The following is a 27,125-nucleotide window of genomic DNA, read 5'->3' as shown; positions in this document are numbered from 1 at the left end:
CTTGGTATAGTTACAGTGAACGAACGTTTTATTAGACAGTCAAGAATAATCTCAGAACTGTACAGAAACACTTATCGGCCAAGTTGTTATATATAAATCTATTTCACAAATCTCTAATTTAGATACCCTTAGAGAATATTCAATTTAATATTTTAAGTTGTATAATATAATCAAATAAAGAAACAGAAATCACATCCTACAAATACCTATCCAAAAATCTACAACAAAGACTTTCCTAATAAAGTAGGAAATCTGAACTGTAAAAATATATAAAAGTGATCTTCTCTTTAACATTTTTATTTATGAAATAACCCATTTTCTAATTTATTACTTTTATATTTTTTCATATGTACTATATATATTGCTTGCTACTCACTCTACACTTTAGTGGCTACTGAAAGTATTAAAATTAATAAAAGCACAGCTGCTTATGTTCAAGGAATTTACATTTTAGGGGTGCCTGGGTGGCTCAGTCGGTTAAACATCCAACTCTGGCTCAGATCGTGATCTCATGGTCTGTGAGTTCGAGCCCTGCGTCAGACTCTGTGCTGACAGCTCAGAGCCTGGAGCCTGCTTCAGATTCTGTGTCTCCCTCTCTCTCTGCCCCTCCCTTGCTCGCACTCTGTCAATCTCTCTCTCTCTCAAAAATAAATAAACATTAAGAAATACAAAAGAAATTCATAGCTTGGTAGGGGAAGACAAACATTCAACAAATAAATGTAATAATGGATACAGATATAATGTGTAGGGGAAACGCAGGAGGGAGCAGTCAATTTTGAGGGAAGGGGATGACTGAAGGAAAGGACTCACTAAACAAGGGGACACCTAAGCCGGGTCCTGGAAGATCCAATGTGTTCGCTCGGTAGACAGGTGAGAGGGAAAGAGTGACTCGGGCATAGGTAGTTGCCTAGGGAAAGACCTAACGGGATGAAGCAGGGTGGCAAGTTCAGGAACCCCTGAGTAGCTGGCTAATGCTGACATGCAGGGAGTGAGACTCACAGGGAGGCAGTGAGGAAAGACGGGGCTGAAGAAGTGGGGTAAGGAGGGGCACATCACAGAGGATTTTCATCACTCTCCTCTGAATCACACAGGTCAGCAAAAACAACATGCCTCTCACTTTTTCCACTCAGGTCATTTATCTCTGAAGCTCCAGGCCCTGCCACCAAGACCTGCCACCGCGCCCCAGGGGCAGGCATCTCTTCATCCAGCAACAAGTGCTCTGTGCCACTTATAGTATAGAAGCAGCAGTGAAGGTCCAGGGAAGAAGTGCCTAACTTAGAAACTGAGGAAAGGCAGGAGAAATATCAGAAAGAAGGCTGTGCTTGAGCTTAGTAATTAAAGAGGAATAAAGGAGGTCTCGCAGGATATCCCTGGCAACTGTTTGTGTTGGGGGAAGGCCACGAAAGAACATGACAAATTAGAAGAATTATGGCTGAGTAGAAAAATGAGTTAAGTGTGGAAAGGTGGGAAATTTTCAGTGAAAAACATACAGATTCTAGGTAATGTAGAAAACACATCTGAGAAAATTCTACTGGCCTGAACCGCCTTTTGGTTCACCTTCATTTCTAGGACCCACTCTCTAAACACTGCCCGCTGTAAGCCAGGTGATGCGCTTTAAATACACAAAGAGGAATAAAACATAGTCCCGACTTTTGGGAAGATTATAATCTAGCAGAATTCAGATCTGTGTTGGACTTCTTCGAAGTGCATGTCATTATCTCACTTTGTCCTCCCCACATGTGAGGCACAGAGGACACTGCTGTTGTTTCCTCTTCCCCGAGGAGATGGTGGAGACACACTGAGAGACACACACACTTCCCACTAGGTTAGTGTTCGAGGCCAGAAATGCACACCTGAGGGGTCGCCACCACTGCTGCTGCAGGCAGCCAGGAGGCAGGCGGAGTGAAATCCGTTACAAACAACAGAGTACCGAAGTCTCCTTCTATAAATTAAAGCATCTAATCTAGAGACAAACACATGTGTTTCAAGAGGAGCAGAAAGTCACCTCCTTAGTGTGTATTACTAAAAATGACTGTTCCTGGGAAGTGAGTGAGTAAATTACTGTACAGCAATAGTAAGCAATACCATGTAGCTGTTTTTTTTTTAACATGGAATAAGATATCTAAATAATTAAATGGAAAGGGAAGACTTTAATGAATGAAAAAAAGATGCAGAATCTATGTATTAAAAAAAGGGATATAAAGATGTATTTTAAAAAGATGTATTTTTATATACATATACAGGAAAGATTCTGAAAGAATATACACTAATTATGTCAGAGAGGGGTAGGCCAGGTAAAAGGTTACGTGGATGGAAGATGGTCCATCATTATTTGTATTCTGATACCCGAGTAGGAGGGTAAGAGGAGAATAATTTGGAAGTACCTATACTTAGCCAACTACACACACTTTAGGATAACTTAAAGCCTATGTTCTCTATGCAGAGACTGTTCCTGTTATAGTTAACAGCTACAACAATTACCAATCTTCCAGATGTTTGACAAGATGAGATGATTTAGATGTTACAATCTACATCTTTAGGTTCACAATTAGCTCCATGCTCAGTCCCGTTAAAACGAAAGCCAGGTCCCTTTGATTTTCAATGAAAGGCTAGCTAACTCCATGTGAACTAATGCATAGCTCTCAAATGGAGTTAAGAAATATTCATCCACCAATGAGCTGGTTTAATTGCTGGAAAGGAAGAGGTAGGGAATTGTAGAAAAAGAGGTTTAGTGTCACTATTTTAAGCTTAAGAGTCCCTCAATAAACACAATACTTTTATAGAAAGTTACAACACAGAAAGGTGGGCAAGAACGCTTTTCTCTAAGTTTATAGTATAACCCCTGTGGTTCAGCATTATCGGTTCACCATTACTATGCGCCAGGTCCTATGCTCAATGCCTAACATGTATTATTTCAGTTATTTCTCACATTTGTGTAGTAAGGATTAAATGAGAAACTGCAGGAAAAACTCTTTACACATGTCTGGCACATACAACAACAAATGTCCTTAATGAGGTACAACTACTGGTAAAATCTGACTTTATCAAGTCAACGCTTACTCTACCAGTTAGCTTTTCAAAAGACTAAGTGTACCCTTGCTAAGATATCTCGGGTGCACACCCATTACCTACTGCTGAATTAAGTCCAAACTCCTTCCCCTGACTTTCAAAAGCCTGTCTGACATAGCTCCAGTTTCTAGCATATCCTGTACTCCACTGTTCTCTAGGCACACTGGACTGCTCATAATTTCTAGAACATATTATATACTTAAAAATTTTTTTAAATTTCTTTGAATGTTTGTTTCTTTTTGAGAGAGCACAAGTGGAGGAAGGGCAGAGAGAAGAGGACAGAGGATCTGAAGAGGGCTTTGTGCTGATGGCAGCAAGCCCGATGGGGGGCTTTAACTCACGAACCGTGAGATCATGAACTGAGCTGAAGTCGGATGCTTAACCGACTGAGCCATCCAGGCGCCCCTATATACTTTCATTTCCATATCTTACAAATATTCTTGCCATTCTCTCCAAAGACTTTTATCTCTCACTCAAGGCTTAGGAGAAACATTTCCTTCCCCAGAAAGCCGATTCTGTCTGGTACTCTCCAGTACACTGTTCACACCCCTGGTACAGTACTTTCTTTGGTATTGCTTGTCTGTAAGCTCACTGAAAGCAAGGTTTATTCATTTGTGCAAACCTCTGGGCCTCGTACAGTGTTTTACACAAATCTGCATTCAGTAAAGGAGAAAAATTTGACCATTACTAACAGCCTCCCAGTGATAACAAATAAGACTTGAAACTCAAATGCAATACTCTTTTGAATTTCCTCTCCAATTCACCTATCAGCAGTAATGATCCTGTAATAACTCTAATAGTAGCTCTCTTTCTGGTCCTAATTCAACACTCGATGAGAATCAATCCTTTCATACCAAACAAATCACATGGGACATGATCAGGGACCCAGTGCCGACTGGACTGACTGATCTTAAATTCATTATATGATAACAGTGGAGGAGAGAAATTTTAAAGCATAAGCTAGGATATTAGAATCATCTTTTAAAATCACAGTTGGGGGTGCCTGAGTGGCTCAGTCAGTTAAGTGTCCAGTTGGGGGCTCACAGCTCATGAGTTTGAGCCCCGCGTCGGGCTCTGTGCTGATAGCATGGAGCTTGGAGCCTGTCTTCAGATTCTGTGTCTCCTTCTCTCTCTGTGCCCCTCCCTTGCTTGTGCTCTGTCTCTCTCTCTCAAAAACAAATAAACATTAAAAAAGAATATTAAAAAAATAAAAATAAAATCACAGTTGGGATATAAAATTCCTCTGGTCAATTCTTCTGAACTTTAAAAACAAAAGATATGTATGGTTACCTGCCCAGTCAGTAAATAAAGTCACATTTCATGGATTAATCCTGTTTCTAAATCTATACAACTTGGTAAAAGCAATAAATGTCCCTAAAAGCTAACTGACCTCAGCCCTCGAATTCTTTATAAGTAGTTTTCACTCCATTGAAATGGAAAGCAACAGAAAACCTCAGTTTTTGGTTTTGTTGTTATATTCCAGAACAATTCCATCTATCTATGACTTTCTCATTGGATTTATTTTGAGTAATCAAGTATAATTATAGCAAATATTAGTTGTATACTTACATTTAAAATTAAGCTTTTTAAGGAAAAATACTATATTGTATGTCATTTGGTTCTACTTCCAACTGTGGAAGAAAACACGGACTCTGTGCGAAGGCACACATCGTGTGGAATGGTTGCGGAACAAGTTTCATTTATTTAATTCCATGTACTACTCAGACTCCATGTGAACCTCTAAAAGGAAGACAGCTTTGCTGTTGATAATGTTTACTCTTTCACTGAAGACCACAGTATTTTTTTATAGGGCCTAACTCAATAGCATTTCAAATTTATTTTTCTTCAGTTGTTTTTGCATTAGTTTGCTACTACTAGCAAACAAGTTAAGTCAGAAATATTCAGGCAAAAGGTAAGTTAAGGTCAAGAGGAGCTGCTTGTTACCTAGATGTTAGGAAGGTTACTATCCTGGAAAGCAAGAAGACCACAGACTTTGGAAGTAAAGTTTGGTTATTACAGATGTCACAGTAAGGCAGTTACGCAGGCTAAGCTTGACTGGTGCTGTGGACTTTAGCATACCTGGAAATAGAAAAATTCAAATTGTAGCTGTTCTTGGTTGGCCCATTGCCATTTTTGCAGCTTACAAATTTTTAATTAAGTAACTGCAGTGAGCTCATCTCTACTGGATACTTCTTTTCCAGGGCAGGTCCAGGAACTGGGTGTGGAGCCTTGAAAGCAGAAGAGAAACTAGAGTAAACTAGAGGCAGGCGGAATGAGAAGCGTGACCAGTTAACACCCTGACACCCCGTGTGTCTCACATAAGAGATTCTGAGGTGGAAAAAGGAGGCCTTCAGTGGTAAGTTACCAGAAGATGCCATGTACATTTGCTAAGTCATTGTCTTTCTTTACCCAATTCTACTCTAGACTTCCAGTTCCAGCTACTCCAACAGTGGCCTTTGTGAGACCTGGGCAGCTTTCACAACAGACTGTCCGATGTGGGACTACAGGGCACGGCCGGAAGAGAAGAACACCAATTCCACTTTCACTGGTCCAATTAAAATTGTAAAGTCCTCATTTTCAGGTCATTTTGTTCTTCTTTCACTATCTTATTTCCACTTGTCTTCTAACTGCTCCCCTAATTTCCTACAATTGATTCTCAGAGGTTTCTTCAGAAACATATCCAAGCAATGAACTGAATTTCAGGTTCCAATTTTTAAAAATACTTGGTAATTCTTAAAGTGGAAGGCAAAAAACAGCTCCTAAGATGTGGTTCTTAACCACACTGGAAATTCGCTTTTTCCATTACCAAAATAGATTCAATTTTTTTCTGGTATAAATTTACTGGGTTCATATTAAAACACACACACACACACACACACACACACACACACACACACACATTACTACAAAGGTTACAGAAATGGTAGGGTATTAAAAATGGCGGACTGTTGTACCAGAGCCTGGAAAGGATGTCCTTAAGCTTGGTAAGCTGGCACCCGAGGGAGTTCCTCGAAGAAACAAATGCCACAGCAGTCAAAATGAACTAAATTCTCTGCTACTGTCAAATGATGGCAGATTGTGGGAATTGTTAACAGGACAAAAAGAAAAATAGTGAAGACAAGGATTCAAAGAATTAACTCCTGCATTTCTAGTGACTAGCAACACATCAAAGTGCAACAGAATCAAAATAGTTTTTAAGAAAAATGTAAACTTTCCATCTTTTGCGATGGCAGATTGTCAGTGAAAAAATTCTGGAGAGAGCCAGATCAAGGTTCAAATCTTGTTTCAGTATGATCTTGGACTAAAACTCTCCGCAGAAGTTTCTTTTTTATTAAGTTGGATGCCAGACCTCATTTTACTGTGCTGTCAAGAGAATTAGTTCAAGTATAGAAAAACACACTTTTTTATTCTAAACATACAGGTCTACCTAAGTTCTCATTTTCATATATACTAAAACAACAGCTGTGTTACAAGCTTTAGGTTTAAATAACTCAACTGCATCACATCCTAAGAGACACAGGTGATTTATCAACATTGATTTCAGAACAGCTATAAAGAAAATGTGTCAGCTCAATTCTGAGAGCTGATACTGAATACAAATGTAACAATTTACATTTAGAACATAAAGGGAACCAGTGGTAAGCAAGGTAGACAAGGTAATTCTCCCTCCAAATAAAACATCTCTCATTAAAAAGTCACAGATCTAGAGTAGTGTACTTTAAAAAGCAAAAAGAATAAAAGAATCCATGCATGATATAACTTGGTTTTTAAGTCAGTAAATGCTTTAAGGGCAAAGAAAAGCCTTGCATTTGGGCAACAGTTTTCCTCTTACCGATAGAACAGTAGGTTCCATACAAAATTATTATTTACCAAATATGGTTCAAGGATCAGATTACACCTTCCCTAGCATTACCAAGTAATACAGCAAGTATCAAAAGTAACAAGGAATTAAAAAAAAATCCTTTAAGTCATTCTCGTCACTGCTACATCTTTATTTCAAAATATTTTTTAAAAGTTAACATGTAAAGTGTCTATTTAAAACTCACTTCAATTTACTTAGAGATGATAAAATCAAATTCAGTCTGTGTATTCCCTAGAAGGCAAAAAAGAGAAGTATTTAGGGGCTTCTGGGTGGCTCAGTCGGTTAACCATGGGACTTCAGCTCAGGTCATGATCTCACAGTTGGTGAGTTCAAGACTCATGTAGGGCTCTGTGCTGACAGCGCAGGGCCTGGAGACTGCTTTGGATTCTGTTTCTCCCTTTCTCTGCCCCTCCCCTGCTTGTGCTCTATCTCTTTCTCTCTCTCAAAAATACATAAACATTAAAAATAATAATAGTTTTTAAAAAAGTATTTAAGAATGAGGATTCCTGGGGTGCCTGGGTTGCTCAGTTGGCTAAGCATCTGACTCTGGATTTCGGCTTAGGTCCTGATCTCACAGTTTGTGAATTAGAGCCCAGCATTAGGCTCCTCACTGACAGTGTGGAGCCTGCTTGGGATTCTCCCTCTTTTCCTCTCTCTGCCCCTCCCCAACCCACTTTCTCTCTTGTGCTCTAAGTAAATAAACTTTAAGAAAAAAAAAAAAGAATGAGGATTCCCATTCACTAACCCAAATAGATGGGCTTTTAATTTGGTTTGAAGGTCATCAAGAAAAACACTTTAAACACTTAATTTTCATGTTTTGTATTTTTTTACTAGCTAATCTAATGAAGTTTCATTATTCATAGTAATGTGTCCGTTGATTCTTTTGTCTTTTCCAGATATACAAGATCAACTACAAATAATCAATTTGTCTCCTCCCTTTCAATAATTATTTTTGTTTTGTTCTAGGTTTTGGACTGTCTTCCAAAGACCATGTTATAAAATAGTAATATTGGCCAGACCTTTCTTGACTCATGACTTTTAAAAAGGAATTTAGTATTTCACTAAACAGTAAAATAGGAATTCTAGTATTTCATCATGTCTAACAACAAAATGCAGCCTTCTGGTCTGAGAGATGTAAAATTTTAGATATATTCACTTATCCCTGTTTCACTAGGAATTATTAGAAATAAATGTTGATTTCCCCCTTTTTGGTATCCCTCAAGATATTCATAATCCCCTCACCCACTAAATATGAGTGAATTTATCATTACATTTATAGAGTGAATTCTAGTTGGCTACAGGATTATTCTGTTAAGGTAACGGTAGTTTCCATTTGATAGTTTTATTAAGCATTTCTTGCAACAACTTCTGGGAGACTGGTGTGTAACCTTTTATGTTCATATTTTATTATCCTGGTAATTCTGGTTCTGTACAAAGAACTGGAAGCTTACCTTTTTTTCTCTATGCTCTGAAATGGTCATGGATGTTATTTCCTTACCTTAACTGGTATCTATAATACACTGGTATATACAATATATAATATACTGGAGATATAATATAAAAAGTATTTCCTTACCAGTGGAGTCTTATAACAAGTATTTCTTCACAATGCTATTTATTAAAATTGCTACTTTATCCAAGGCACTGAGGAAAAAGAATGGGCTGGTTTTTGCCCCCACCTCCTCCTAAACAAGTGAGACACGCACGCGCACACGCGCACACGCACGCGCACACACACACCCGAAAATCTGCATTAGCGGTGTAGCAAACGACTGCACTCTGCTGGGCCATCTGTGTCTTACCATTCATGCGTTGCCAAACTTCTCTACAGAGCAGTTATACTACAGCTTCAACTTTCTTTTAATCTGCCTCCAAGTTTCCTCCCTTGATAATAATTTTATTCAAATCATCAAATATAATCTCTTGAGGGTCATCATCCATCATTTTGCTACAACTCCATAGTATATTTAAGTTTTATTGAGTACTTTCTAATTCATCATATCATTTGATCCTCATGAAAAACCACTAAGGAAGGCTAGATAGTTTCTACTCTGCTTTTGCAAGGTTTAGAAAGTTAAGTAATTTACTAATTATCGAAACCTTGATCAGTGGCAGGGTTAGGGCCAGAAATGTATCTGTGGCTTTTTAACTCCAGGGAGAGAAAGAGAGAATCTTAAGCAGGCTCCATGCCCACACAGAGCCTGGCGTGAAGCTTGATGCCATGGCCCTGGGATTATGACGAGAGCCGAAATCAAGAGTCAGTCACTCAACTAAGTCACCTAGAAGCCCCCTTTCCTCTACGTTGTATGAACCTGACCGACTGACTACTAATTTGAATGATTACTAATCATTCTTTTCTTGAAAGTTTTTCTGGCCAACAGTGTACACATTCTTCTCGTTTTCTAGGATCGTCATTTCTATGCTTGTCTGTCAGAAGCCTGTGGGTGCGGAGTTCTGACACATCCCGGCCCGTCTTCCTCAGGCACCTCATCTGCACGGTTTCCAGCATCACTGAAGCAGAGTCTCCTTTAGGGTGTAGTTCAGTCCTTCTCTTCTACTTGAAACCTAAACATTCACAGCCTATACAGTCTAGTACTGAAAAGAACCTTATGTACCCTCTAGTCTGATATCCTTGCTTAATAAAATCCTCAAGTTCGAATTATGCCAGTCAGTAATAGAATCTGAATAAAGGTTTAAGACAAAATTTGCCTTCTTAAACTATGAATCATAAAGTAAATGCATATATGGGTAGATCTAGCTAAGTAATTAGACTAATTTTAAGAGTAATTATTGAACCTTATTTCATTTTCTTTCTTTAAAGACTTGTCTGTCCCTATTTCAAAGAGATGTTATTTATATGACAATATGAGTTCATTTATCAAAGTAAATTTAAAAATATCACAGAATGGCAATCAAGTTGAAACCTACTCAATCCTATATATTCATGAATTATCTATATTCTGGACTTTTATTTTTAAAATTTGCCTAAATGTGTAGAATTTGAAGTTGGTCAGTGTTGTTGTTGTTTTTAATATTTATTCACTTAGAGCGAGAGCAAGAGAAAGACAGCGAGTGGGGGGAGGGAGAGAATCCTAAGCAGGCTCTGTGCTGTCAGTACGAAACCCAACGCAGGGCTCGAACCATGAGATGATGACCTGAACTGAAATCTAGAGTGGGACACTTAACCAACTGAGCCACCCAGGCACCCCTAACTCCAGATTTTTAAGGTGAACTGGGAATCAAAATCATACCACTAGCTATGCTAACGCTTCCCACTTAGATGCAGCCGTGATCCACACTATGAAGGGGAAACAGCAGGAGATTGCTTGCTGTAAAGCACGCAGAGCAGCGTCTGGCACACGGGAAGCATCGAAAACGTGTCTGGGACCGTGCCGTGGCAACCACCATTTCGGTATGCGTTCACATCATTACAGATATGCTCAGATTCATGGTTCAGCCACACGGAGAAGAATCCTGTCAGGATACTCCTTTCAGTCTGTTTTCCAGGTTTTGTTCCAGTGAGCAGGGCCACAACTTTTAATGCTCCAGGAACAACTCCCCTCAGCCACTCTCAACCCTAAAGTTCTTTAATGTAAGTTCTGAAAATTAAGATCTTATTTATTTAAAAATATAATTTATTGTCAGGTTAGCTAACATACAATGTATACAGTGTGCTAAGAACTTATTTTATTTTATTTAAAAAAATTTTTTTAATGTTTTATTTATTTTTGAGAGACAGAGAGAGACAGTGCGAGCAGGAGAGGGTCAGAGAGAGAGAGGGAGATACAGGATCTGAATCAGGCTACAGGCTCTGAGCTACCTGTCAGCACAGAGCCCTACGTGGGGCTTGAACCATGAACCGTGAGATCTGATCTGAGCCGAAGCCGGACGCTTAACCAACTGAGCCACCCAGGCACCCCAACTAAGAGCTTATTTTAAAAGGAACTTTTATATTCCACTTGTAAACTTTTAAGTTCATTCTACCAATATGGAACACTTGAAAAATAAAAAGGAAGTAAGTTTAAACTTAAAATCCTGCCCAAACTCACTTCCCTCCTCAACTTCCCATTTTTATCAGAAGCAGTTAATTCTCTTTTTAGCCTGAAAACTAAAGTCACGTAAACTCTTCTCTTACCTTTCTTTACCTCTCTTTGGAATCTCATCCATTTCATAATCAATATTCCTCAAAACAAACTCCTAAGACTCTCCTCACTGGATGTTATGATCAATATAGTTTCCAATTACTTTCATAGTTCTGAAATATAAAAGTTCTTAAAAGTTTTTTTTCACAAAACTTCATGTCGAAACTCATCTGCACAGGGTGCCTGACTGGCTCAGTCAGGAAGAGCATCTGACTCTTGATCTTGAGATTGTAAGTTCAAACCCCACATTGGGTGTAGCAATTATATTAAAATACATCTTAAGGAAAAATATCTGGTAGTGGCAAAAATTTGCTTTGAACTGACTTACTGATCTAAGGCTATTTATAGGTTTAGCTAGCCTACTGACTGTGAGTATTTCCATGTTTCAATTTACTTATTTATTTTTTTGGTTTTTATTTATTTTTGAGAGACAGAGAGACTGTGTGAGCAGGAGAGGGTCAGAGAGAGAGAGAGAGATAGAATCTGAAGCAGGCTCTAGGCTCTGAGCTGTCAGCACAGAGCTGGATGTCAGGCTTGAACCCACGAACCGTGAGATCATGACCTGAGCCGAAGCTGGACGCTTAACTGACTGAGCCACCCAGGTGTCCATGTTTCATAGCAGAAATATTAGTGTTGGATAACTGGCCACTGGAAATACCTCAGACCTTGTTGGGGGTATTGCATAATATACAATATGAATACCATGTTTCCTTTCTAAAATTCAAAGAATTTTGAATTCTAAAACACAAAGTTGGCCTCGGGTTATAGGCAAAGCATTATGAACCTGTGGAGTATTATTCCAGGAATCCTAATTAGGCACTCTATTCTCAACTTTCTGGTACTTTCCTGTACACCACTGCATGCATTTCAGCCCCCATATTTACCACCAACCCCTTTAAGTTCTTTCTTAACACCTCCTGGAACTGCCCTTTCTAGCCCACCCCCACCACTACCCACACTACCCCAATCATCCAGCATCTATACGACCAGCCTCAAAGCTTACCTCCGTGCCACCAAAGTCTTCCCACCTGACCTATCAAGTGTATGTAACAGACTATGAAATGCTCCTACGTAACCACTTTAAATATTTCATTGCTTTGCACAAGAAATTAATAAACTGGAACAGATACATGATAAGAGGGTAAAGATAAAGAGTTGGGATTAGAGACAAGTTTTGGTTATCTCGTAAAGTTTAGTTATCTTAGATATGAAATAAAGAACTCCCTCTTTTTCAAACTTAATGAGATTAAAAAACTTTCCAAGTTAACTTGTATTTATTCTGTAATTAAAAACAAGTGAAAAATTCATTAGGTTCCTCCTCTACTTATCACTTCAACTAAAACTCTTTGGTTTGGTTGTCAAGGCCTTTTCTCATTTGGTTTCACTAGATTTGGTGCCACTGATCCCTTTGGCAGTCTAAAGAAATCTATAGATATCCTCTCAGAATAGTCTGAAATGCATAAAATACAATACATAGGATTATAAAGAAAGCCAATTTCACTAAAATATAAATATTTTAAAAATATGGATGGTTTTAAATGCATAAATGATTACAGAGAAAACCAATTATACTGAAGGTCACCAAGTATTTTTTTAAAACCTGTATTTGTGAAATATTAATATATGTCCTTCTTTATTAACACTCAACAAAATAAAATCTAAAAGTCTAATAACCATAACTTGATAGAATTCTGCATAAATTATATTCAGCGCCATCGGCAATTGTAAAGTAATATGAATATCCCTGTGCTTTTAGTATTAGTAATAAAGTCATAGGCACTGCTGCTACTACTGTGCTTTACTGCTTAAAATCATAGTACAGATCTTCCTTAAGTCATGATTGGGTTACATGCCAACAAGCCCACTGTAAACTGAAAATACTATTAGTCAAAATGCACTGAATACACCTAACCTACTGACCATCAAGGGTTAGTCCAGCCTACCTTGAATGTGCTCAGAACACTGACATTATGGCAAAATCATCTAACACAAAGCAGTGTTAACATCTCTGCTGATACAGTGTTCAATATCTCACGTAATTTACTGACTGTACTGAAACTGACAGAACGCTGGGCGGGTGCAGAAAAGTTCTAAGTGCACTGGTGGCCTGCCCTCGTGACGGTGTGGCTGACGGGGACGCGGCTCCAGGCCAATGCCCAGCACATGAAGAGTCCAGCACTGGCTATCACTAGCCAAGGAAAAGATCTAAACTCAAACTCTGAAGTATGATTTCTATTGAAAGTGTTATCTCTTTTTCAGAAAGTCAAGAAATCATTAAGTTGAACCATTGTAAAAATGGGACTGTCCAGAGGAAAAAATGCTAAATTTTAGGCACAGGCTTCTGTAAGTGAAAACTGTAAGAGTTACCTTAAGATGGCGACCCAGTGGCCATTTTGCTGTGGGTCGGAGAAGAACTCCATGCATCCACGACCCCCACCCCTCACCTGCAGACCCGGAATGTCCCGCACCAGTTTGAAAACAGCCAATCATGAAGCCCCAGCTTCCCGTCACCCTGACAGAGGAGGCAACCTATCCCATCCCGCCACATCCCTAAAGTGCCCTTATTTGGTGGTCTGCCCTCCCAGGACCGGACAGGAAGTCTTTCGCCCATAAATTACCTTGCCCCTCCAGTACCAGGCTCGACTTCCCTAACTCCCCTCTCCAGAGCCACGGAACCTCGCCCGGGAATCGCAGATCCCAATAAAGGCCTTCTTGGCTCCATAACTTGGTCTCTCTCTTTCCTCTCGCCTCTGCCTCCATCTATTAAACCTTACAAAAACATAAAGATGTGGAGTTTTCTTCTCATCTAAATGCAAGGATTCTTCTAAATTCTATCCTCTTTAGTTTCATGGAGCCTAGAGCAAATCTCTACTAAATCCACCTACTTTTACTTCCCACTAGTCCTCACACCCACAGGAATCCAGTCAGGCTTGTCTGAACATGTTTAACCCAGTTTTCTTTCCTGATTACGCTAGTGCCTTGGCTTAGAATGTCATTTCTCCATCTTGATGCTTATCGAAATCTTTACTCTCCAAAACCAATTCTAGTTTCATCTCCTTGAATTCTTTTGTTCCTGCTTCAGCCACATGGGTCTCTCTATTCCTAGAACTCCCAGTGTACCTGTAGGTCAACGCTTCAGGATCTAACATTTAATCAGTCTTAAAGTTTCACTTGTGTGTCTCTTCATCTAGGTTATAAGATCCCTGGGGACATGGGCTATATCCTTGCAAATAAGACACTGCTTACACATAATATAGACAAATAGAATGTAATCAGTAAGGAAAATTCTCACTAAATGAAATATGAGAAAATCATTTGACAACTTTACATATACAAGAATATACATCAAGTCAAAAATTCCACTAAGCAGCTAAAAGACTATAAATTAAACTTAATAGTCACCTCAATCAGAAACTAGATATTCCTATTATATTAAAAACTCAGAAGCTTATTTACTAGGTAGTAATGAATCCCAAGTAATAAGTCAGGAAAGGAGTGCTAATGTAGACATAAAACAATGATTTATTCCAAGAATATTTGCTAATAAGCACCTACTAGATGCCAGGCACTATTCCAGACTCCATGGATTCAATGGTAAAAAAACAAAATATCTCACAAAGGAATTTACTGTTAGGCCTTGGACTAGAACCTAGGGTTTCTGACTCTCATTCTGAAGCTTTGGAACAAAAGGCCATTTCCATCTTTCCAAACAGGTTAAGTGTGGAGCAAGGGGAATGTTCCCTATTTCAGAAGGTAGTACATCATATAAAACATTATAGACATACTTAGAGCTATTAAATGTATATATACATATACACAAACACAAACACAATTAAAACCTACATAGTGTATGTATAATACAAAAATCTCTACACATAAGATCTATAAAAACATTTTTGGATAAATTTCAATTATCTTATTAGCATATTAATAACCAATGAAATTAGATGAATGAAGGGTTACACTACTCATTGTTTTAATCACAAACACTTTACATAAAGTTTTGTTTTTTCTTCAAAAAGCTCTATTACCAAGTTGCCTCATTTACTTTAAAAAAATATAAAAACTTATGTATCAATGTCCCAGAGACGGGGTGGGGTGAGGTAGTGGGAGTGACAGTGGTAAATATTATTCTGAGTAATCTCTCTCATTGGAAGGAAGGGTCCAAAAGAGAAGGATAATGGGAATGTGGGTAGGAAACAAAGATGGTTTCCACACAATACGATTTCTACTGCTGATTATAATCAAAAAGAAATTACTATTCCTAAAAGGAAGCTCTTAGACCAAAAGCACTGGCATTCAGAGTGAATGAGGGGGAAGACTGGCAGGGGTGGGGGCAGGGAGACTGGAATAGGAAGAACTGAATAGCTGACCATGCCATGCTAGGAACCCAAGTTACCAGTCCAAACCTTAACCTCACTGTCTCCCACCCAATTGTATACCTATATGTCAACTATTAATAACGGAGCATAATTCTGAAGCTACTATTTCAGGGCCTCTGACTGCTCTCTCCTTGCTATATATGATCAGTGGTAAAGTACCACTGATTACTCCCACAAATTTTCTTATATTTATCCCCTTCGTTATTCTCACAAAGTCCTTCTTCAGGTTTCTGTCATCTGGACAATCACACAGCAGTCTCTTATCTGATGGCTTATTCTACTCTTAGACCTTGCTAGGTTTTATTTCACAGTGGTAACAAACTTTCTAGGTCTTAAAACATAGCTGCATTGCTTACATTCCTCTCTAAGAGAGGCAATAGGTTTTATAGAATTACACAGTACTGAGTTTCAGGAGAAGGTAGTGACAATGACCTAGGGAATTATAGAAAAGGTGCTAAGCAGGAAAAGAGGAGACCTGAAGACCAAGAACTTATAACAAAAGAGTCAGAAAAGTTAGATAAAATTCAGTAAACAGTAGGGTCAAGAAAGCCAAATGAAAAGAAGCATAACAATAGTTATTATAAAGTTTAATTTTATTATTTTGGTAATAATTTTACAGCTATTTTAGAACAGAAGAAGTTTTCTAAAACCCTCTAACACTTAGTAAGCATTTATCACATTAATAATTTCAGAGAAAGATTCTTCCTATAAACTTTATTAATTTGTTATAGATTAATGGGACATATATATATGTACATGTAGACACATATAAATATACATATACACACATACATGCACAAACACACTATGAGTTTGGGAATAAAATACCATGGCTGCAAAAATAACTTCTCAGGGAGCTTAAATTTGTACTGGAACAGTAAAGGCTCAGGGTATACTTGTCTTGTAAAACTCAAAGGAATAAAGGTATATGAAAATGCTTTTAAAAGTATAATTATTACTGAAGAGAAACTTGGTCTATAATTGTACCATCTACTTGGAAATGGATAGAAGGACTAGGCAAAAGACAGATTTTTTAAATGTGCACATGAATTTCCTATGAGACATGTAACTAACTATGGGCTAAACTCTAAGCCTAGCCTACTATTTGTAATGTGTATTCCATTCAGTACAAGTCTGGGCTAAAGTTGAGTTGATTCTGCATAAATCCATTACCACTAGGACAAAAAGAACAGATAACAAAAGGCAAAATGTGTGTCTCACTGACTCTGGGTTAGTAATGTTGCTATGCCCATTCTGTCGGAGTACAACGTTCATTTGAAAGCATCAACTCAAAATGTAGTATTCAGAGGAGACATATGACCATAATCCACACTCTGGAATCTCAGAAACTCAATTTACTTTCAAAAGCAAGTATGGTTAATAGCTTTACACTTTAGTAGTATGTGATCACTCATTCATTCACAAATACTTACAGAGAGCTTAAGTGCCAAGGCATTGTACTAATGCTGTAAAACCTTACATTTAGTGGGAGACTGAAAAGTAAACAGACTCTTATAACATAGTTTGGTAAATCGTACAATAGAAGAACACAAAGTGCTAGAGATACATAAATTTCTATATCAGTAAGAAATTATTATTAGAGGGGCGCCTAGGTGGCTCAGTAGGTTGAGCTTCCGACTTTGGCACAGATCATCTCACATCTCATAAGTTTGATCTCCAAGTCAGGCTCTGCGCTGACAGCTCAGAGTCTAGAGCCTGCTTCAGATTTTCCATCTCCCTCTCTCTCTGCTCCTCCCCAGCACGCATTCTGTCTCTCTCTCCCTCTAAAGTAAATAAATATTAAAAAAAAATTTTAAGTATTAAAAAAGAAAATATCATTAATCAGCTACAACAAAAAATTGTGGCATTTAAAAAATATTGTCTGAAATACCTTTATATGAAGTAAACATATATGAATGGAGCTCAAAAGATCTGCCTTTTCACCAGTGCTGTAAATTGAGGCTCACCCTCTCCCTTTACTGATTTAATTTTGGGTCTAAGTCAGAAATCGAAGTCTAGCTATTTTGCATTCCTGTTTTTAATTTCTGTTTTTGATTGGTCTCTCTGGCTGTCCTATTTTACCTACAAAAGAAATACTGCCACGGAAAGCCTATCAGGTATTTAAATAATAGTGCCAAACCCTATTCACAATACACATAGAAATACTTCCTTTTATAAAGATTTAGGACAAACCTCTGAAAATACGTAAGACACACTACTATTATAGTCCTCTTCCTATCAAATAAGCATGGCTAAATTCATTATTATAGGGACTATATATCCCTCCCATCACATAAGTTCTGGTGTACTTCACTTAATGTCAGATACACAACAGTCTGATGATAAACAGAACCAATCCAAATTTAAACAAAGTTCTTCACATGGTAGGAGAATATGGAATTTTGCTAATAAAGCACAGTAAAAAAGTTCCAGGCATAGTTTTTAACAAATATCACTATAATTTCTCATATATCAACTCAATTGATAACTCCCAAATTTTTATTTCTAGCCTGAATCTCTTGTTAGAATTCTATTCTATATACCAAATCACCTACTTGTTAACTCCAGTTACAAGTCTAAAAGGCCTTTCAAAGTTATCATGTCGAAAAACAAACTCTTGATTGCCTAGCCCAAATTGGCTAGACATCACTGTCTTCTCCAACTCAGTAAACAGCGACTCCATACTTCCAACTGCCTGGGCCAAAAATCTTAGGAGTCATCCCTGACTTCTCTTTTATGTCTCAGATCCAATTCATCAGCAATCCCTGCCCACACAAAGTTTGAAACATATCCAAAATCTGACACTTCTCACCCTCGCTTAGTTCAAGTCACTATCCTCTTTCATTCAGGTCTTTGCAATATCCAATATGGGTTCCTGCTTGTATCTTTGCCCCACTCCCATAGTTTATTCCACACAGCAGACAGAGTGAATCTTTAAAAAGGAAAGTTACCATCACTTAACAGTTTAATAAAGAAAAACCATGACCTATTAATTGATGTAGAAAATGCACTTGACAAAATTCAATACCTGGTCATGATAAAAATTCTTCACCAAGAGACAGAAAGGGGCTTTTCTCAATCTGATAAACTCCATCTACATAAACTTTTAGCTAACATATACCAAATGGTAAAAGACTGAATGCATTACCCTTAAGATCAGGAGCAAGACAACCTTGTCTGATCTCACCAGTCCTATTAAACATAATATTGGAAATACTATCCAGAGTAGTAAGGCAAGAAAAGCAAATAAAAGGAAGAAATAAAACTATCTCTTTCACAGACACATTAGAAAACCCAATGGAATCTGCAAAACAAACAAATGGACAAACAAAACTACAAAAGAAAAAGACAACTAGAATTTTTAGTTTACTGAGGTCAAAGGATATGGGGTCAACTAACAGAAATGAATCATATTGCCATAAACTAACAGTGAACAACTGTTAGTTGTTCCAAAATTAGTTGTTCCAAAATTTTGGTTAGTTGAACCAAAATTAAAAACACAATGTCATTTATAATTGCTCCAAAAAATGTGCCTACATAGAAGTCTAACAAAACATGGACAAGGTTTATGTGTTGGAAACTATGCAATACTGATGAAAGAACTCAAAGACTACCTAAATGTAGGGAGAAAAGTGCTGTGTTCATGGACTGAAAGGCTCAAAATAAAAATGAAAACTTTCTTCAAATTAATCTATGGATTTAATGGAATTCCTAGAAAAATCCCAGGATTTCTTACAGGATTTTTCTAAAATTATGTAAATTTTACATGGAAAGGAACTGGAACAGCTACAAAAAATTTTGAAAAAAAGGAGAATTAAACTGGAGGGATTTCACTGTCTGATTTAAAGACTTACTATATATAGCTGCAGTGATCAAGATAGTTACTAGTTGAGGGACAGACACAAAGATGAATGGAACAGAATAGGGAATCCAGAAATAGGCCCTCAAAAGTACAACTATCTGAATTTTGACAAAGGTACAAAAGCAATTCAATGGAGGAAGGATAATTTTCAACAAATGGTATTGGAACAGCCTGGATATCCATAGACAAAAATGAACCTAAATCTAAACTCACATCTTAAATAAAAATGGATCACAGATCTATATATCCAAGATGTAAAGCTTTTAAAAAACTTTTAGAAGAAAATTTGGGATCTAAAGTTAAGCAAGGAGTTCTCAGACTTGACAACAAAGACATAATTCTTAAAAGAAAAAAATGGATAAATTAGACTTGATCAAAATTAAATTTCTTTGCTCTGCAAAGGTCCATTAAGAAGATAAAAAGATAAGCCACAGACAAGGAGAAAATATTTACAAATCACACAGTTGACAAAACATTTATGTCCAGAATATTTAAATAACTCACTAAGGTAAAAAATAAAAAAAAGAGAAGAAAACAAAAAATCCCATTAAAATATGGGCAAAAGACTTGAACAGACACTTTACCACAGAGGATATATAGAGAACAAAGCACATGAAAACATGTCCAACATCATTAACCATTAAAGAGATGCAAATGGATGCTTTAATGAGATGTTACCATAAACCTATTAGAATTTCTGAAATAAAAAAATACAATACCAAATGCTGGTAAGGATGTGGAGAAACTGGATGTCTCCTACATTGCTAGTGGGAATGTAAAATGGGGCAGCCACTCAGAAGTGGCAGTTTCTTAAAAAGGTAAACATATATTTAGCACACAACCCAGCAAAAGCATTCCTGAGGACTGACCCCAGAGAGATGAAAACCTCTTCTTAATAAAAAAAACTGTACAGTTTTATTTTTATAAACTAGAAACTCAAAAGTCGTTCTATCAGTCCATGGTTAAACAAACTGTGGTACATCCATACAATGGTATAGTTTTTTGGCATTAAAATAGGATGAACTATTCATACACTCCTAACTTAGATGGATCAAGAGCATAATACTGAGTAAAAAAAAAAGGCCAATCTCAAAAGAAAACATAATGGAGGATTCCATTTTCATAACACTCTTGAAGCACTAAAATTACAGTGATAGAAAACAGATCAGTGGTTGCCAGGGGTTAAGGTTGGGGGAAAGGTGGACTATATATACAAGGGTAACACAGAGGAGTTGTGGTTTTTTTTTTTTTTGGTGGTGGTGGAAGAGTTCTAGTTCTGTATCCCGACTGGGATGGTTACATGGCTCTTACACAGGATAAATGATACATAGCCATACATACACAACAGATTTTCCTGAATAAAATCTGAAGTCCTTACTACATTCTAAAGACACTACACTACATCCTTGAATCTCATCTATCCTTCCCCTCTCTCAGCTCCAACTAGTGTGGCCTTCCTGTTCTTGGAATATGGCAAGTGTGCCCCCCACCCCACGCCTCTGCACTTGCTATTTCCTCTTTGTGGAAAGGTCTTTCCCTTTATCACTTCACCAGGTAGCAACTCAAAGGTCACTTAATTAGAGAAGTCTTCCCTGCCTCCCCCCAATAAAGCAATGTCTTGTTTCTCTTTTCTCTCCATAGGAACCCTGAAAACAACAAAAAGAATTCAAATATATTCCTTACCTGTTATTGCCCTGGTATGTTCTTATATTGGTAAATGGCAAGCACTACATTATACGCCCACTCAGTATTTTATTCTCACACTCAGTATTTGCTTCTCAAATTCATTTTCTACTCTGCAATATCTTTAACCCCTGCCTTAATTCATTAATTCAGTTCCTTATCCAAAAACATGGGTAAAAGGCCTGCCCCTGCCTTCCAAGTGTAGCTCCTTTTTTTTTTTTTTTTTAATTTTTGAGAGAGAGAGCACAAGTGGGGGAGGGACAGAGAAAGGGAACAGAAGGTCCGAAGTGGACCATGCACTGATAGTAGCAAGCCTGATGTGGGGCTCAAACTCACAAACCTAGAGATCATGACCTGAGCCAAAGTCCAACGCTCAACTGACTAAGCCCCCTCCCCAACCAAGCCTGGCTCTTCTAAATATTCTGTACACTGCAGCCAGAAATATCTTTTTAGGATGTTAATTTAGGCACTTGACTCCCATCATTTATAGAATGAAGGCAAATATACCTTTCAGAACATTCAGGTATCTTCATGCCCTGTCTTCTAATTTTCCACCTCACTTCCAAGTAACCTGTCACTAGTGCCTATACACAGTGAAACTACCTATAGTTCCTGAATATATATGGACTTTCCTACCTTCATCCTTGCCACATGTTGTTTTCTCTGAAAAAGCCTCTTTCCTCCCAATTTGCACTCCTTGTCTGACACACACTTAGATTAAGCGTCACCTTTCCTATGATTTCCCTCGTACTCCTTGATCTCTTACTGAAGCAGAGACTTACTCCTAGAGACTCCTCATCTATAACTGTCTCATTACATGTGTTACAAATTAGCTTACTAGTTTGTATCTGTGTCTCTTGAAGGCTAGAATTGTATCTCATTCCTCTTTCCATCCCCATCTCCTAGGAAAGTACCTAGCACACGGCAGAAAACTCAAAACTACTTCTAAACTACTGGATAAGTGAATCAGATGGACTGATAAAGAATGCAGAGATGAAGCATAGTGGAAGAATGAGTCAGGCAAGATTCCTTGGGTTAGCCAACTATTTTGCACAGGTGTGCAAAGTCTGCGGAGTTTCTTTCTGTTCTATCACGTGATAACCTATAAAAGCTGAAGTACTAATCCTGTAGCTTGGTTTGGCTAAGATCACCCGTTCAATCTTCCCAGGGACTAGCTTCCTTCCCCCAAAGAGCACTGCCTGTTCCACTCGCACACATACAGGAACGGCTCTGAACAGTAATCCTGTGAATTTATGCCATTGTTCAGGAGGGGAAAATCTGAAGAGAATGGGGATGTCTCACTCAGGGCTACCAGTCACTTCACCTAGAAAAACCCTGAAAAAGAAAACAAAAAGAAAAGAAAAAGGCACGCTGGTAAGCCCAAGCAACATCTCAACACTTTTTCCTATGTAAAAAAGCAGAATCACCCATGTGGAAATGAAAGGTTTTATTTGAAATCCCCATTTCCACATGTTTATTTTCCATTTCCTTCGAAAATAATCGTAAAGTAGCAATCAGTACTTAGTCAAGTACCATTCAGGGACAGGCTAGTTACAATGTTAAGTCATTAAGTTACTCTCAATGCAAATATACAGTACCTGAATTTCCACCAACTTCTGTTTGACAGTGATATCTTAGGTATCTCCCTAAGTACTTTTTCTCTTCAATTCTAGCAACTATTTGACTTCGATGCCTACATACATCTGCTTCAGTTCCAAAGAGTAAATGTCCATGTTGATCAGGTCACTAATTGCCTTTTAAAACTTAGCCAAGTGACAATACATACAAAGTACTCAATGGATTAAAGTAGAACATACATAGTGTTTGAATTCCTGTCAAAAAAACCAAGTGTGTGTGTTTTTAACCTCTATTGCTATCTTCTCTACTACTATTTTCTAGGGATGACTTAGTACCAATAAAAACCTATGATCAGGAAATTCTAGTATAAAAGACAGGATACTCCATAGAAAGTCAAGAATATGGAAACAAGTATCTATCTTTATACCATATACTTGAATGTTATTAATTTTTTAATGCTTATTTACTGTTGAGAGAGACAGAGACAGAGACAGAGAGAGAAAAGGGGAGGGGCAGAGAGAGGGAGGCCCAGAATCCAAAGTAGGCTCCAGGCTCTGAGCTGTCAGCACATGCTCTGTCTCTCTCTCAAAAATGAATAAACATTTAAATAAATAAATAAATAAATAAATAGAGGCTTCTTCAACTTAAATTCTTATGCAACTGATTATTGATTTGCTACATATAAGTTTAACTGTTGCAAAGGACAAAAGAGCAAAATTTGTTGACCTAATTATTAGTAGCATTAAATGATCCATCTAAAAGGTTTTGAAAAAACAATAGAATTTGAGGAAAATAAAAATGGAACCTTTGTGTATATAAATAATTCCACATACCACACACTGACTTTGCTAAAAGAAAGAACTTTTTAGCTATAGAAACACTGAAAAGACCAATATAGACCCCATAATCCTCTCTGTAATAATGTTATTTATTTGATGATTAATGGTTAGCTCTCCATTATTCCTTGTGCTTTTAGGTTTATTCTATATAGACCTCACAAAAACCGCACATGTTTAAGACTAAAGAATATTTATTACCTCTAGGGCTAGAGGTTTCATATACATACTACAAAATGTTCTAAGCATGCTTATTAAAGTGCAGGCAATTACTGATTGACTGATTGACACATACTGCTTAACAGTAACTACAGCAATTGGACTTATATTTTAGGAATAGGTTATCTGTATTGCTGTAATACCAGAAAAAGTTCTGAAGTTTACTGGGTGATCAATAAACAAATGGTAATGTTAATACGTTAAAATGTTACTTATGCAAACAAAACTTAATACTAAAAAGTAGAACAAAATATTCTACAACAATCACATCAGTTCTCTCAATAGATTAAGATAAAAAAAACTTTTAGGGAAAATCAAAGCAAAAAAAAATCAGTTAATCCAGTAATAAACATCGGGAAACTCAGCACTATATCCTTTTAGAATGTGAAATACAGATACAGAAGAGTATTATCAAAATAACTAAAAGAAATATTGACTAGGAATTTAAAACAGAAAAGGTACAAAGATCATTCTATAAAGTAGCACAAAATTCGTTTTAAGTGGCACAAGTTTTATAGTATTATATTTAACCTCATATTTTAGGTGTTTTCAAATATGATCCATGCCAATTTTCTAATGCTTTTCATTAAAAAGAACTTAATTATGAATGTGTAGCACTTTCAAATGAAAAATGTAGGCTTTTTCACAGGAATGGGTAAGGGAAATAATACAAAGAAGTTACACATTTATTTTGTAATGAAAAAATAACAGTGATGTTTGTTTATTTCATTCTTGGTCTAAAGAGGAACAGTAAATTAAACTGCATAGAAATGACCCCCTTTTCATACTGTTTGCTAAAGAAAAAGTGAATAAGTACCCTGAAGGAAAAACCTAACAAAGCAAAATTCCAAATTTAAAATGATTATTTCTAATTATTTAAGCTAGATGTCTAATGTAAGTACAAGAATTTGCCTTGCTCTATTTTAGAATTAATAGGTTAAAAAATTAAACTGACTGAACAGAAAATGCTCAATATGCAGCTAACATAACAAAGTTAGAGGGAAGAAAAGCTGTTTTGAAAAGCACAGGCTATCATAAGCTTTATTTTACATTTTGACTACTTATTGATGCCTACTAGGTTCTATGTCTGTACATAAGTAACATAAGAAATACAGATAATGTGGTTAAAACTACCGTGCAAGATAAGCATTGGCATACATACTTTTCTAAAGGAAAGTCCTAGGCTCAAAAAGTCTGAGCGATTAATCCAAGGCCACATACTTACTGATAGCAATACAACTTGGGAGCTGAACCAGTGCTCATCTGACCTTAAAGCCCAGGTCTCTTATTAAACCTCACCGAACCTCACCATGGTAAAAACTAAGACAAGCAGCTAAAGGGGTGGAGGTTGACAAGTTGACCAGTTAAGAGAGAGCAACTTGAAGTCAAAAGTAATTATTTTCTTCAGCTGCAGACCGAATTAAAACTAAGTAAACTCCCTTCAGCTCCTATCTCCTCAGTTGATATCAGATTTACTGTTTTTGTTGATTTATCTAAGCAAAACTTGCCTAGTGTTGGAGCCACGTTCTGTAAGGTCAAGTTGCTGATCTGAAGTTTTAGTTTGTCTTGGCAAGTACTTTCTCTCATTGATAGGGAATGGAAAATCTATACTGCCCAAGCAGGCGGCAGCAAGGGCCTGCCCGCTGACAAACTGGCAGGAGGCAGACCCGGGGTGTGCTCAGTTCTGCGAACACTACAAAGGTTAACGTTAAGGTGGGCCAAAGAAATTTTCCTTAATAAACGTTAAGAGTAAAACTTTAAGGTAAAACTCCAAATAATTGAATATCATGTAATAACTCAGATAGAAGTGCAGTTAATAAGCCAGGGAATAAGCAGAATTTATCAATCAAAAAGGACTCTTTCACATAGCTTTCTGGGGAGGGGACCAGAACTTGCGGCCATTCTCCCAGAAGTGTGTTCTGCACCAGGCAGGCAGGCAGGCAAGTTAAATGGTCAGAATTGCCCCCAGAAATGCTTAAAACTTTGCGGGTAGCACTGACCCCTGTAATATGTCTAGGAATGGGTTCTGGTGAGACTGGGTGGTGCACTAGTTGCAGAAATCACTCACTTTAATGGATTAATTCTTTGGAATAATTTATTAATAACTACCAGGATTCGTGTATTTCCACCAGAATCCTTGTGAAATTCTACATTACTCTTGCTTCTCTCCTGTCTTTCTCTGCAGGACCTTCCTAACCTCTATTATTTGGCTTCTGTGACTTATACTAGGACTGTTTTTGTTTTTAAGTGAAACAAGAATGTCAGTTTCTTTAACAACGCTGTTAAAATACTACAAATTCTTACAATGCCCTCGTCTATGTTCTACCTGTTTGTGGAAAAGTCAGACTCTCTTTCTGAGGCCACTCACACTGACACTCTATAGGAGTGCCCCTTTTCAGTGGCAGGTTATGACAGTTCAAAACAAGCAAACAAAAAACCACAAGAATATCAAAATACTCAATTGTATGTATGCCTACCTCATTTCTAAAACAGCACTGTAACATACCAAATTTGAATATAAAGCAATGAGGAACATTTTTTAAAAAGCCAAGAAATAGTTTGTGTCAAATCACTAAATGTCCTAGAAACTGAAAAATTTAAGTTTTAAGAAAGGTAAAATTACTATTCATTAGGCAGAGGATAACTTGCCACAGAACAGGAAAAAGCTGCCTGATGGTAAGATTTAAGCGTATGAAAAACGCTTTCTGTTCAAAGTAGGGTGGGGTGGGTTGTTTTCCTTTTCTGTGAAAACACCAATACTCCCCACACCGTAAGAGTGTAAGAACTCATAAAGCCAGTATAAATCTACAGTTTCATCAAAAGTACCCTTAAGAGAGAAGATAAACTTGTCTTTTAACACTTAAGAGCATGTCATTATGCATGAATTATTTTTTTCTACTCTTCCTGTAAACAATGCTATTCACTTTTTCACTTTAATGTCAACAGCTTCATAGGAATAGGTTAATAAATGCCAATCTACCTGCAAATAACTAATATCTTCTTTTCAATTTTTAGGATATTTTCCAATTTTGGGGGGCTAGATTCAAATATATAGCATTCAAGAAACTTTGCCTGAACATCTCTGTCTGTGCTTAAACTAGAGATTCAAAGACTTGAGTCTATACTGTTACTTTTCAAACTCAGAAGTGGCTTACTACCAAAATGGGTTGTGATACACGGAAAAACTAAGACCCACTCAACACTGAACACACATTTGTTGACCCTTTAAGCAGACGCCAGCCACTGAAGATATGGTGAAGTTTAGACTGAAATGAAAATAAGCCATGGTCCAAGGTTGCGGGGGTGGCTCAGTCAGTTAAGTGTCTGACTCTTGGTTTTTCAGCTCAGGTCATGATCTCATGGTTTTGGGAGTTCGAGCCCTGCATCAGTCTCTGTGCTGCTTGGGATATTCTCTCTCTCTCTCTCTCTCTCTCTTTCTCTCTCTCTCTCTCTCTCTCCCTCTCCCTCTCCCTCTCCCTCTCCCTCTCCCTC

General features: G+C 37.4%; 1 protein-coding gene across 3 annotated transcripts in view; it reads right to left on the bottom strand.

Moving 5' to 3' along the window:
- The window catches only part of TAB2 (TGF-beta activated kinase 1 (MAP3K7) binding protein 2), a 59,349-nt gene extending 53,951 nt beyond the window's left edge, over window positions 1-5,398 (bottom strand). For 2 of the 3 annotated variants that reach the window (XR_003910552.1, XM_029943896.1), the window contains exon 1: window positions 5,149-5,297. The gene's annotated coding sequence lies outside the window, so the exon portion shown is untranslated. Of the gene's footprint in view, window positions 1-5,148 lie in introns of all 3 variants that reach the window. The other variant, XM_029943894.1, reaches the window with a different exon arrangement.
- Between the last annotated feature and the right edge of the window lie 21,727 nt (window positions 5,399-27,125).

Source organism: Suricata suricatta, chromosome 7 (genome assembly GCF_006229205.1).
Source record: "Suricata suricatta isolate VVHF042 chromosome 7, meerkat_22Aug2017_6uvM2_HiC, whole genome shotgun sequence".
Taxonomy (NCBI): Eukaryota; Metazoa; Chordata; class Mammalia; order Carnivora; family Herpestidae; genus Suricata; species Suricata suricatta.
This window is presented reverse-complemented; position numbering and strand designations above follow the sequence as displayed.